At 46.8% G+C, this 14,379-nt stretch overlaps 1 protein-coding gene across 4 annotated transcripts in view; it reads right to left on the bottom strand.

Annotated features, from left to right (window-relative positions):
- Nucleotides 1–14,379, bottom strand: part of LOC106565213 (plexin-A1) — a 259,984-nt gene that overhangs the window by 93,833 nt on the left and 151,772 nt on the right. The gene's annotated exons all lie outside the window — the stretch shown is intronic.

Genomic DNA, 14,379 nt, shown 5'->3' with positions numbered 1-14,379 from the left:
ACGGCAATAAAAAATATTAAAAAAGCCCTGCATTTTGTATATTTGGTCTGTGGTTTGATAGTGTCACTTTTTACAGCGAGACAATGTTACATTTACATTCAATTTAAAATGCCAATGTTGAGTCTAAATCAAATAACATTTTATTTGGTCACCTACACGTGTTTAGCAGATGTTATTGCGGGTGTAGCGAAATGCTTGTGTTTCTAGCGCCGACAGTGCAGTAATATCTAACAAGTAATATCTAACAATTTCACAACACACAAATTCGAAGTAAAGGAATGAATACATAAATATTTTGACAAGCAACGTCGGAGCGGCATAGACTAAAAGACAGTAGACTAAAATACAGTAGAATAAAATACAGTATATACTGTACACGAGATGAGTAGTGAAAATATGTAAACATTATTAAAGTGTCTAACAAAACGTGCTAGATGCTAACGTAATAGCAAAACATATTGTATTCATTTGTCTATCGACTTTGTGACCGATTCCCCTTCCCAAACAGTAAAAGGATACAGTTATACTTTAATCTTTGTTTCAAGTGTCAACACACTACTTAACTACTGTTCCACTACTGGCGGAGCATCCAAACTTAAGACACTGTACGCCAGCAACCCCAGTGCACTGCTTACAGTAAGATTTCCAAATGGCAGTCATGGAGTTCTGTAAATCGCGTCACATTGAACATTGTCCCCATTCTCTCGAGAAGCCGCTATCGCATTACTCCAAAACATGATCAAAGCATTAGCAGAGCGAGAGACCGAGGCATCCTATTTTATCAACATTTCTGACAGGTGTCAAAACCGTTCAAAGCTTGCATTAGGGCTACAAACTGCAGACTACAATGGAACCATATTTCACCGGGGGATTCTTTTGAAGCTCAGATTTTTTCTTATTTCACCGTTGAAACAGAACTAGCGGTTTCTACACGAGTTGTGAGTTCATCATCCGGCTGTTTCCATGAAAACAGGCTGAGGGAAGAAGTGTGCGCACGTGCGTGCAAGAGAAGTGCCAGGTAAGCTGGCACTATAAGAAACGTCTGAGGGAGGTTGGTGGCTACCCACAAGGAGACTGGCTCAGCGTTTCTCTTCCCACAAACCCCCTAAGCTTAAGAGTAAAAGGCGCTAAGACGGATCCCCGGGGATGGCATTGCACAGTTGCCAAACAATGAGACTTTCTGATCATCACATATACACACTTTCTTTTAGCCAAAATAGACTCTCATTCCACTTTCAATGACTGTCCCTCCTGGCAAACCTACACAGCTGCCGGAAAAACGATTCTGGAGAAAGTAAACACCCACAGCTTGGTCCAAAGCAAAGCTCAAAACACACTGCGTGATTGAATTGGGCTTAAAACAGACAAATGTACATGTGCACATGTGTGTGTGGTGTTTTTGGTAGAGGACGTCCAAGTTCTCTATCCCTGTTCTATGGCAGACTGAAGGGGCCTTCCCCTGTGCCCACTTGTTTGTTTTACTTAACTGCTGCCTTGGAATGGCAATGGCTTAGCCAGGCTGAAAGAAGAGGGGCATTGTGGGAGATGAAGTCCACATACAAATGGATTCCCTTGTATGCATGTCAAACATCATTTACCACTTTATTTGTTTACAAAAATGGATTGCTTCTACAGAGAGTCACGTGGCCATTGCTTGCTATATAAAGCAGGCTGACAGGCATTCAGTTACTGTTCGATTGAATGTTAGAATGGGCAAAATGAGTGGCCTAAGTGACTTTGAGCGTGGTATGATCGTCAGTGCCAGGCACGCCAGATCAAGTATCTCAGAAACGGCCCCCCTCCCGGGCTTTTCACGCACGACAGTGTCAAGGGTTTCCCCGAGAACGGTAAGACAAACAAAAAACATTCAGTCAGCGGCAGTCCTGTGGGTGAAAACAGCTCGTTGAGGAAGTCGAAAGAGAACGGCAAGAATTGTGCACGCTAACAGGCGGGCCACAAACAGACACATAACGGAGCAGTACAACAGTGGCGTGCAGATCAACATCTCAGGAACGCAGAACTCTAGTCGATCCTTGTCACAGATGGGCTATTGCAGCAGACGACCAAACTGGTTTTCCACTCCTATCAGCTGAAAACAAGAAGCGGGTCCAGTGGGAACGCGATCACCAACACTGGTCAATTGAGGAGGGGAAGAAAAAAAACATTGCCTGGTCTGATGAATCCCGGTTCCTGTGATGGAGTCAGGATTTGACGTTAGAAGCATGAGTCCATGGACCCATCCTGCCTGGTGTCAATAGTACAGGCTGGTGTGGTAGTGTACTGGTGTGGGGAATGTTTTCATGGCATAACATTAGGTCCCTTAATACCATTTGAGCAAAGATTGAATGCCATTGTGCATCTGAACATTGTTGCTGACCAAACCATATAGAGCATCTTTGGGGTGAGACGGAACGGGGCTGTTCGCAGCATCAATGTACCGCCATCCTATCTGCAACAACCCCTTGACGCCGTCGCGCGTCGGCATGGACCAACATCCCGGTGGAATGTTTCCGGCCACCTTGTAGAACCCGCGCCCCGAAGAATTCAGGCTGTTCTGGAGACAAAAGGGGGGGGGGCGACGACCGGCCCGGTACTACATGGGTGTACCTAATAAAGTGTACGTTCTGAAAGACCTTAACCTCTTTGGGCTAGGGGGCAGTATTTTGACGTCCGGATGAAAAGCGTACCCAAAGTAAACTGCCTGTTACTCGGGCCCAGAAGCTAGGATATGCATATAATTGGTAGATTTGGATAGAAAACACTCTAAAGTTTCTAAAACTGTTAAAATAATGTCTGTGAGTATAACAGAACTGATATGGCAGGCAAAAACCCGAGGACAAACCATAAAAAAACCCCAGCCTACCACTGTTTTCAATGGCTGTCACTTTTATTATAAGGCGAAAACCTCCCAGATTGCAGTTCCTAGGACTTCCTTTCCGTTTCAAACGACAAAGGCTTCATTAATTAGATCATTCTAAACGCCGCAATTCTTGCAGCACAAGACAAATGTCCCGTCTCACTTCCAGACGCCTAATCGTATTTTCAGCCAATGGTTTGAAGCATGAATCACCGGGCAGACGTCCGAGATACATTTCGCCTCTCCCATCAACGTGTGCTCCCTCAGACACTTCAGCTGATAGGTCCACACTCTCACCATGTTGACGGTGGAGGGAAAACTAGTGTCGGCGGATAAAATGATCTGCACCTCACAGGTGTGAGCAAAACACCATTTTAACACCGGCCAAGTGCATATAATGAGACAACTAGAGATGTGAGTAGATTAAAGCGAGAGAGAGTGTACGTATATAAATAAATAAGTTCTTAGGCGAGAAACTGACAGGATGTTAATAAATAACGCAACGAAAACATTGTGCATAAATAATGAGGCGACTGTCTTAATTTTTTTTTTTTTAAGACCAATCCGATCCATAATTAATTAGGTCTCTGATGTGGTGGAATACAGATAAGAGGGGGGGAGGGGGATTAACATAATATGTTAAATAATGAAATAAATTAGTTGAAAACCTTCGGGGGAAGAGACGGTGACACCTAGGTCATCAAAGTGGCGGGACTTGGGGACGATGTTGGGGGACACGGGGGAGTGTGTTGCGGCTTTGACACAGGGGAGCGTGTGTTACGGCTCTGACAGAGGGTGAGCGGGGGGGTTCTAGATCTCCCATGAGCGCCGTTGACATGCTTCGCAGCTTGGCCCCACAGCATCGTACTGTATCTTCTTGTCAGGCATTGAGCTTCTATTATAGCAGGCGTCACATCAGAGTTGGGGATGGAATCGCTTGTACCACTGTTCCACCAGAGCCTAACCCAAGTTGTGCGCACCTAATCTTTGCGTTAACATTCCTATCGTGGTCAGGTATTGAGGTAATATGTTCTTCGACGAGGACACCGACGTGCCTTCTGAACTTAACCAATGAATCAAAGCTCTTGGAAAAGGCGGACATGGGCACAACAGAGAGACAACAGGGTCAATATAAGGGCAACACTCCGAGGGGGTTTTTAGAAGACATGTTTGCGGTAAAACAGCTCAGCAGGCAGTCTCATCTTTAACTACAGCCTGACCTTCACGGGGCTCGCATCTGATGGGGAGACGCGCTAGAGCTGCCTGTAGACTCGACCGACACAGTGTGTGTGCTTGCCTGTGTGTGTATGTATGCATGTGTGTGTATGTATGCGCGCTAGAGCTTGCCTGTATGCGTGTGTAGTTTTATCCCTCTTGCCGCCCCCCCGTTATTTTTTGGCAGATCTATTAGGTGGAACGCCGAGGTATTCTCATTAAGCTGCGAAACGACGCCCCTTCGACAGGCGAGAGACGGATCGTGGCGGAAAGAGAAAGGAAAAAAATAAACGAGAAAGAGAGAGTAACGACTTAATAACCGAGCGACGTGCAGGGGAGCGCAGGAGCAGAGCGGATGAGAGCGGAACGAGGATTTTTTTTGTTTTTAAAAGCAGGACTTTCAACCACGAAAAGGGACTCGGGAGGGGGGGGGGGTTCCGTCCACTCCCAATTCTCATCCTCACTCCCTGGAAATAGTGGAGCAGAGAGAGAGTGTGAAAGGGAGCGTGACAAAAAAGAGAGAGACGGACAAATTATACAGAGGTGGTGTGAATGATCTGTTATACAGGCGGAAACTACCGGTGACAAAAAGGTGTGGTACACATCACTGTAGGTTCATGGGATATTTAGAGCGGCCCAGCGCCCAAAGTGACTATTCTTATCAACCGTATACAAGAACCTCCTCTGTGTTGTCTTAGGAATTCAGCCTCCTCTGTGTTGGACTTACCAACCCCCATTGTCACAGCATGTAGGCCTGATCTCTGATTGGAGGTTAACCTTACAGTAATACTATTGCTCAACAACACCGTTTTTGAATCCAAACAACTCAGATGCTTATGTAAAAAGGGTCTTAGATTCATAGTCCTTTCTCTTATGTTCCTGACTTGCTGTGGTGAGATACCTACAGTACACTCTTTCTCTCCCAGGAGCTATGGGCCATGGCTCAAGCCATGGATTCTTTGTCTCTCTCGCTCTCTGACCGCGCTTAGAATAATGCTGTGTAATGCTTGTTCATGCTTTTTAACTGAAGCTTTTGCCTTCATTTGATAAAATCCTGAAGTAATAATTGTATTTAGAATTCCATTCTCAGAGATTTCTTCAGTGCCTATTACGGTGACCTTGCACATTGCTAAATAATCTTTGTGGAGTCCAATAACTCATTAAAATGGACTAACTGCATCGTCTTATCACGAGTCTCATGTGAGGTACAGTATATATATATATATATATATAAATAATATACTGTATATACACAGCAAAGACTTGGAAGAAATCATTTAGTCCAGATACAGATATGGTTCTAACCTGAATCCCAAAAGACAAGTCTCATTTTCAGAGGTTACTCTTCAATCTAACCATGTTATGTGCGATACTGTCTCTTTGTGATGATCTAGGAAAAAGAGATGACGCTCGGCCGCGCAATCATGGAAAGTGCCGGAATCAGCGCAGGTCCCTTTCTAAAAAAAGAACATCCTACAAACCTTTACCTAACAGAGCAGGTAGGAAACCTTAAGACGGGATAGAGTCCCATAGCGTGCTTTGCCATCTCTGCCTACCAGTATCCTTCAGTCTCTTTCTCCGTGTCTCTTGTTCAACAGCATTTTTGTCCCTCTCTGCCTTTCCGTATCCTTCGGTCTCCTCCATCTCCTCTATCTCTACATGCCCCCTCTCCCCAACTCACTCCGTCTCTTTCCACCTTCCCCTTTCTTTCAATCTCTCTCTCTCTCTCTCAACTTTGCCTTCACCATTCTCTACGATTTTTTCCCCCCACCCTTCTCTTCTCCATACCTCTCTGCCCTTCAGTCTCTCCCTTCTCTCGCCATTTACATCTAACTCTCCTCCAGTCTCTCCAGCGCTCCTTTTCCCCGCGTCTTCACTCTCCCCGTCTGTGACTCCGCGTTCCCCCTCTCTTCCAATATTCATCTGCGGTCTCCATTAAGGCAGGCAGGCCAACTTTGAGGGTGTGTGGAAATGAACATTTAATACACCATGAATAATTAAACCACAGGGAACTACTGTGACTGACAGACAGACACCGCCTGGGGGGATGGGGGGTAGTGTGTGTGTGTGTGCAAAAAAAGAACAAATCTCAATTTAGTCTACCCATACACTTCCAGTCATTGCGCTAACGCTAGTTAGCATTGGCTCGCAAAACTACCTCCAACTTCCTTCACACTGGACACAGACACATAAAAATGGTATCCACCAGCTCATCGGACTCTGGGGAAGTAGATAAAGGGCATTGCCAAAATCCCGAAGTATCCCTTTAATGAATACGTTTCAAGTACAACAGTCAGAGAGTCCTCCTTGGATTGGCAAGGGTGCTAAAAGAGGTGGGTGTAGCTTGGGGGAGGGGGGGATAAATGTCGAGGATTCAGTACTTCTCACTGAGGACAAGAAAATTAAATAACGCCTTAAAATCTTTCACAAACTTCAAACTTCCTTTACGAAGTCGGGGTCAAGCATCCGCTGCAGTTACGTTGAACGCATCCAGAATGTTTCTCCTTGACTACAGTTGAGTAAACATTTGTCGCATGCGTATTTGTGCAACTTTGGCCTGCTTTACGGAGCCTTGCTTCCTCTACCTTCTAGTCGCGCCATTGAAGCCACTTTGCCAGGCACCGCAGAACTTCTACTTCCAAGCAAGAAGCACAAGCTAACACTTAAGGGAGTCTTCGGAGCCACTAGCCTGTATCGTGTCAAAAGTACAAGAAAAGAAGAGATAAGCACCGGGGCGTTACGGCTAAAAATAGACGAGGGAACTGTACCATTCTCTGAGGAGAGTTGTTCCGTTCATCCTTCAGGGAGCGGATCCAAATCCCACTTCTCTTCTTTTTTTTTTTTCTCATTTTCTTCTCCGCTCCCGTTTCTCGGGAACGTTAACAAAACGAGTGTGTGGGAACGTTATTGAGGAGCCGTGTGACAGTGAAGAGGCTGTGAATTGCATTATGCTGCATAGCATTGCATGTTCACGTTGCGCAATTGTTGTCAGCGGTCCGTGCTCTTGAGGTTCACTGATCCGCTTGTTAAAGATTCATAGAATTGGAATGGAAGAGAGATGGGAGGAAAGAGAAGGTGGGAGGAAAGAGAGGTTGGGGGGGGGGGTGAGACAAGCACCTGATATTTTGCGATTGCGTTTGAAGGGGGGTGGAAATCGGATTATGAATTGGAAACACAAGTCTCCGTTCATACATTTATAGAGGGAAGGGTCCGGAATGTTCTCAGAAGCTAGTGTTAGCGGCGAGTCATGTGGTTGTCGACCGCAGTGCTGAGCGGAGGGTTATACAAGGAGGAGCCGGCTCGGTCACGGTTGAGTTACGGTCCATCTGGCTCGGGATGCCGCGGTTACTTCACCCACCATCGCCTCCGTTTCCTCTCTCCCTCTCTCTCTCCTCTCCTCTCTCTCCTCTCTCTCCTCTCTCTCTCTCTCTTAATCCTGCGAGAACATTTGGAAAATAAATTGCGTCACTCTGAAAATGTAATCTAGGGCTTGTTATTGCCAGTTTCTCTTTTCTTCCCTCTGTTTCTGTCCTCCCTCGTTTAGCTCGCTCTCTCTCTCGCTCTCTCTCTCCCTACCTTACATCTGGTCTCAATCTGACCCGTTTCTGGTTTCCCTCTATCGCATGGAGCGTTGGAGGAGCTGAATTGTGAATGTGTGTGCGTGTGTGAGAGTGGGTGTGAGAGTGTGTGTGCGCGTGTAGGGAGAGATCCCCGAGAGAGGTTGTGGAATGGGTGGAGGAGAGGCGATGTTCTCTCTCTCTTCATCTCTTCTCTCCCCTCCTCTCGACAAGGTTTATATTTTATTAAACATGGCCAGCGCCTGTCTCCTCCTCTCAGTGAAAGGCAGCGAAATGTGGGGGAGAAAGACCTGGAAAACGGGGGTGGGAGAAAAGGGAAGAGGAGAACGGGAGAGACGGGTTGGAACGGAGAGAGAAAGAGAGCGAGGGAGAAAGTACGGGCAATTCGAAAGGGGAGGAGAGGAGGAAGACGAAGGAGGGCGCAGAAAGGGAAGACAAATCTCAGAGGTAAGAAGAAGGGATGGAGAGGAGGGGACGGCAGGGGCAATGCTACGCTCACTGCTGGTGCCGTTTTTTTTGCTCCATGGTCTAATTAGCCGGCAGGAGATAAGTTCTATCTGGAAATCACTGTTTTACTATGGCTGAAACAAAAGCAGCTCTAATGATCATAAATGAGAGAGCGGTGACAGCAGCACCGAGGCGGTGTCCCCAAAACGGCAACATACTGTATTCCCGTTACAGTGCCCCACTTTTGACAAGGGGTCCACGGGGTTCAAAACTGGCGCACTACATAGGGCACGAGGGTGGCATTTGGAATGCAACCTGAGACGGTCCACTCTGGCTTGAGAGAATGGGACTGATAGAGAGAGAGGGATGGGTGGGTGGGTTGGAATGGGGTGGGGGGGGAGTGTATGGTGGGAAGAATAAGAGAGATGAACAGGGATGTGGAATAAGAGAAATGAGTGGGAAGAGGAATAAGTGGAGAAAATAATGAGATGAGAATTGGAGGGAAAGTGTAGAAGGAGAGAAACAGGAGGGGGGCAGATGACAGTTGAGAAAGTCAAATGGGGATGGGGAGGGGAGGGTGAATACACCCTCTGGGGGGATGGACGGGGGTATAGAGAGGGGATATATTACCCCCCCCCGGCTCTCCGGCCTCGGTTGTGCCTTGCTCAGATAACACCCAGGCGAGCTACATTTGACAAGATCACCATAGGCCTGGTGAGGCGGGACTCGATGGAGGTCTGGATGTACAGAATATCGACTGCCCTATAATAACCCTTCCTTTACATTTGGTTGGGCAACTGCACAGGATCAAACCCTTGCCCCAACGGGATAGTATGGAGAATGTCCTAGTCTACGTCCCCAATGGCACCCTAGTCCCCATTTAGCGCACAACTATTAACCAGGGCCCGTAGCGCACCATATAGGAATGGGGGTGTCATTTGGGATGCAGCCCTGGTATATGGTTCTCCCTTTTCCACGCTGGTAAGGGAGGGTGCGGTACAATACGTCACCACGTAAGAGAGGGACCAGCCGAAGAGAACGGAGGAGAGGAGGAGGGCTGACCCCCATTCAACTGGGGCTGACACCCATTCAACTAGGGCTGACCCCAATTAGTCGACTGGTCGATTATTTTGTCGATAGGGGAAATAAAGAAGCTTGGTTCGACCAACAGCCTTCTTTTTTTTTTTTGAGCAGTAGCAAATATAGAAATAGAATTATACAGCACAGGAGACACCTGTCTCGGGGAAATAATCGATTTCGGAGGCCGCGGGGAAGGCACAGTCCAAGAAGAAGGGGAGGGTGGCTGAGATGCCCAACGCAAGTCTCTCTCCAATGTGCGCTCTCCGGGCCAATTTGTGCACATTCATTGGTTTCATAACTTCATCGCGTGAATTGTTTGTGTTTGATTGTTAGTGTCTATTAATTCCCCATTACATATATCTCCAGTAGTAGCCAACATGTACCTCTAATTCCTATCATTTCTAATCCACATTTTTTTTTTATCATGGTCATTTCTGTTAATGCATTTCAATATATTATTATTCCAGTCGTTTACCGTTCTCATTGTCGGAGTGGACACATTTGTTTGCAGAGCGCACAACCTATGCTACACTTGTGAGAAACAAGTTTCGGGTTTATTTCATTCCATTTATGAGTTTTGTCAATTTAGTCCTCGTCTTTTGTTCGGAGCGCTACTGTCAATGTCGAGTACAAATGAGCACCTGGTCTGTGAGCAAATGTAGGTATATAAATGTTCCCATTTGGGCATCAGATAGTATTTCTGAGTCCACGTCACTGGCAAAATAGCCTCACACACGCATACACACACACATGCACGCGCACACGCACACCTCCTTAACATACAAACCAAACACATTCAAAACAGACACTAATGACCTATGGAGCTTCTCAATGGAATGTTTTCTTCACCTCAAAACAAGCAAGCAAGCGTGGTCTGTTTTCACATCATTGAGAATGACAATATTTCCTCAATGTATTTGAGAAATCTTTCCAGCTCTCTCCCTTTCGATAACCACTCAGTGTGAAAAGGGACAAATGCCATGCTCTGATCCATTGGAAACGTCATAAAATAGGGCCTACCTGATTACTTCTTATCCTTTGGGCAAATAGCCTACAGCTGTGTCTGTCCTGAGCTCACTGGCACAGAATATTTTAGAAAATGTTGCAAGTTTGCAAGCACGATCTTCAGGCTGGACCCAAGTTAATAGCTGATACAATGATGCAAGTTTGTTGCAGACGGGCCCCATGCAAAGCCAATGTGATTTATAGGATTTTTGTATTTGATTTATTTATTTGCAATGTTTATTTGTTGGCTTTATGCAGGCTTTCTTAATTATTATTACATAGTTGGAAATGGCAATAGAAGTTACTGTTAGATTTGTATCATTTTCATTTAGATGTGGATATAATTTTGATTAACCACATGAATGATTTTGAGATACGAAGACATTATTAGAAATTAAATGACTGTTCCACAAAAATGAGCAGATGCAAATCATAACCAGCACGCAGGTCGGTAGACATTTTAAGACAAATTCGCACTCCCCACGAGAAAGGTTGCCGACCCCTGGTGCAGCCGACCCCTGGTGCAGCCGACCCCTGGTGCAGCCGACCCCTGGTGTATCCCTATTACCAGCAACTTCAGCTGAGTAACGGGAGAATGTGCGAAGGCCAGCCTGAGAGGCAGGAGGATAAGTCGGGTCAGGTTAAGGTTCTTCTCCTCTGGTTATCTTGATCTCTGGCTCCCTCAAGTCACGCCGGTCTTATTTAATCAAACAGCATCAGACAAGCATATAGTTCATGTCATTAAAACACATAGGGTAATGTTTAAAAATTGATTGGTCCAAAGAACAGACCAATATTTTTTATTTTTTTTAAATTGTATTATAATTTTTTTGTCGGGGACAGCCCTACATTTACCCCTCTGTCCATCCGTGCGTATCAGACCAGAGGGAGAGAAACAGGGTGGTGAATTTATGAGGAGGACTAAAATATTCATCCCGGCAGCGACACATTCCAGGGCGCGGAAAAAAAATATGTCGGTTACTTGAATGTATAGAGCAGACAGAGAGAGAAATAGAGTGACGGAGAGGGGGAGAGGGAGAAAAGTGAGGGAGGGAGAAATGGAAGGGGAGAGAAGAAACGTACTATAGTAACTCACAAAGTGAAGGGTTTCTCTCTCTCTCTCTTTTTTCAAAGTTATTTCTTCCTCTTTGTAATTTTCTGCCTGGTCGCATCTGACGCGCTGCTTTGTTTGTCGCCCTGTCGGTGGCACGTTGATTTATGCATATTTGATTTGTAAATGTCACTCATTACATTCCCCCCCCGCGACCCCCTCAAATGTCTCGCATCTCATTCGCATAAACAAATACAGCAGCATTTTGTTAGTCAGTCGGCTTCTTTCAACCAATAACAACCAACAAGGGCCTCCCTTTGATAAAGGTCTTGGTCTGTATTCAGAAAGCGTCTCAGGGTACAAGTGCTGATCTAGGATCAGGGCCCCCCCCCTCCCCCTCTCCATTTAAGCGGGTTCCTTATGATCTAAAAAAGGCAAAACTGTTCCCAGATCAGCACAGCTAATTTTGGGTTTCATTCTTAAAATGGGCGACACACGCAGGTTGACCTTGATTGTCACGGGTATTGTCCTGGAGGCAGAACGGAGCAATTTCCCCTTAGATAGGCCAGCTGCAAAGTCAAAATTGGCCAAATTGTAAGAATCCATGGGGGGGGGGGATGATAACTTAAGGTTAGGTTTAGTGTGACGACAGCCCTCCCACTCTGTCTGCCAAATTCTTTTTCTGCTCTGGTTTTCCTTAATAGGATGTCGGTGGGCGGAGCTGTGAGGGTCGTCAGCGAAATGGGACACACCTGGGCCCGGGTGCATCCCGGGGATAAACGCACCTTTCCCCCCATACATCAAGGAGACTCACTCCATGCAGACACACCGTTGTTTTTTTGTTGTGGCATTCTGGGGCTTCTTTGTGTTTGTTTGTTTTGGCACCTCTCAACACCCCTCATTATCACCGTCTAGGTACGCATCCACTCACACTACTGACTACACACACCACTGTTACTTGGATATAGTTCACTCTATTTAATAAGTATGTTTCTTCTATTTCTTTATATCTCTGCGTTGTCTCCCTCGGTTACGGGCTACGAGATGGTTCGTAACATTAGGCATTAGGGTTAGCAGTGTGGTTAAGGTTAGGGTTCAGTTAAGATTTTATGACTTTGTGGCTGTGCTAGCTAGTGATCACACTGCAGAGCTGCCTCCAGAAATAGATTGATGACGGAAAACACTAACCTGCAGGCCATACACACTGAATATAGTACACTCTCTCTCTCACACAACCACACACGCTCTGGTACTGTGCCCAGAGCACTTGCCGACCCTTGACAGATGGGGAGGGAGACATAAGGTGTATAGGAGGAAAGAACACTAAAGGAGAGAGAGACAGACACAGAGAGCGCGAGACAGAGAAAGACCAAAAGAGAGAGAGAGAGACAGACAGAATGAAAGGGACAGAGAGAGAGAGACAGACAGAGAGAGAGAGACAGACAGAGAGAGAGAGACAGACAGAACGAAAGGGCCAGACAGACAGACAGACAGACAGACAGAACGAAAGGGCCAGACAGACAGACAGACAGACAGACAGACAGACAGACAGAAACACAGACAGACAGACAGACAGACAGACAGACAGACAGAAACACAGACAGACAGACAGAAACACAGACAGACAGAGAGGCAGACAGACAGAGAGGCAGACCGAGACAGGCAGACAGACAGACAGACAGACACAGACAGGCAGACACAGACAGAGACACAGACAGACACAGACAGGCAGACAAACAGACAGCCAGACAGACAGACAGACACAGAGACACAGAGACACAGACAAACAGACAGCCAGACAGAGACACAGACAGAGACAGAGACACAGACAGAGACACAGGCAGACAGAGACACAGGCAGACAGAGACACAGGCAGACAGAGACACAGGCAGACAGAGACACAGGCAGACAGAGACACAGGCAGACAGAGACACAGACAGACAGAGACACAGACAGACAGAGACAGACAGACGCCCTGGCAGGCAAGGTCACCCAATCCACTTCGCGGCCAACACCTCTCACACACACACACACACACACACACACACACACACACACACTCCATAACATACAAACCAAACACATTCAAACAATATAAACAAATACACACCAATAAACATTTCAAAAGCTCCTATCCCCTCTCCACAGACCTCTCCCTTCCTCCCTTCTTCGCCATCCCCACAGGCCTTTCCTGTTTATCAGCCCTTTCCCCCTCAGTTCCTCTCCACCACAAACATAACACGCTAGCACAGCCAGGCACACCCCGTGTCTTACAGATGGGAGCGTTAATCCGCCTGATTTACTCTCCGAGGCGTAAAGGCAAGTCCACGTTGCCGCTTAGCCAGAGAGCCGGAGCCAGGGCAGGCACTTCCACGCTAACGCCACAGCTCTGAAATGACAGCGCTGCGCTTGGAGAGGAGAGATAAGGCGTGATGCTAACATGCTAACCACAGGCTGCGCTGCTAAACGTTTTACCCCGCTCCGCTTGGAGGAAAGAGGTGAGATGTGACGGGAACGCCGCCACGCCGACGCTAAGAGCGCTAACGCTCAACGGCTGCGGTTGGAGGAGAGATTAAAACCCGAGGGGTGTGTGTAATTGGATTTGAGGTTAACTAATTAGCGTTGTCGGTAAATAAGGCCGACCTTGTGTGTGTGTGTGTGTGTGTGTGTGTGTGTGTGTGTGTGTGTGTGTGTGTGTGTTTCAGACTGAATCAGATGGATTATGCTTAAGAGTAAAGCATGACTGTCAGTCACTTGAGAGGACAGTGGATTGGCATTCAGAAAACATTCACGATAAGACTGCGTACAAGAGATGTGTTTAGAGAGAGGGTGGGTGTCTGTCTGTGTGTGTGTTTAGAGAGAGAGAGGGTGTGTGTGTGTGTGTGTGTTTAGAGAGAGAGGGTGTGTGTGTGTGTGTTTTAGAGAGAGAGAGAGAGAGGGTGTGTGTGTGTGTGTTGTGTGTGTGTGTGTGTGTGTGTGTGTGTTATGGCCGTATAGTGTAAGCAGGACTACGAAAAAGGAGCACGCAGTGCAAGAGTGTGTCTGTCGATATGCCCCGGGGGTGTTTTTAGTACGCGCGCGTCTACACACCAGTCGACAAACAGCGACGGTCCCCACTTGCTATTCCACTGTACGAGCGGCTGAGA

Source organism: Salmo salar, chromosome ssa12, assembly GCF_905237065.1.
Source record: "Salmo salar chromosome ssa12, Ssal_v3.1, whole genome shotgun sequence".
Taxonomy (NCBI): Eukaryota; Metazoa; Chordata; class Actinopteri; order Salmoniformes; family Salmonidae; genus Salmo; species Salmo salar.
This window is presented reverse-complemented; position numbering and strand designations above follow the sequence as displayed.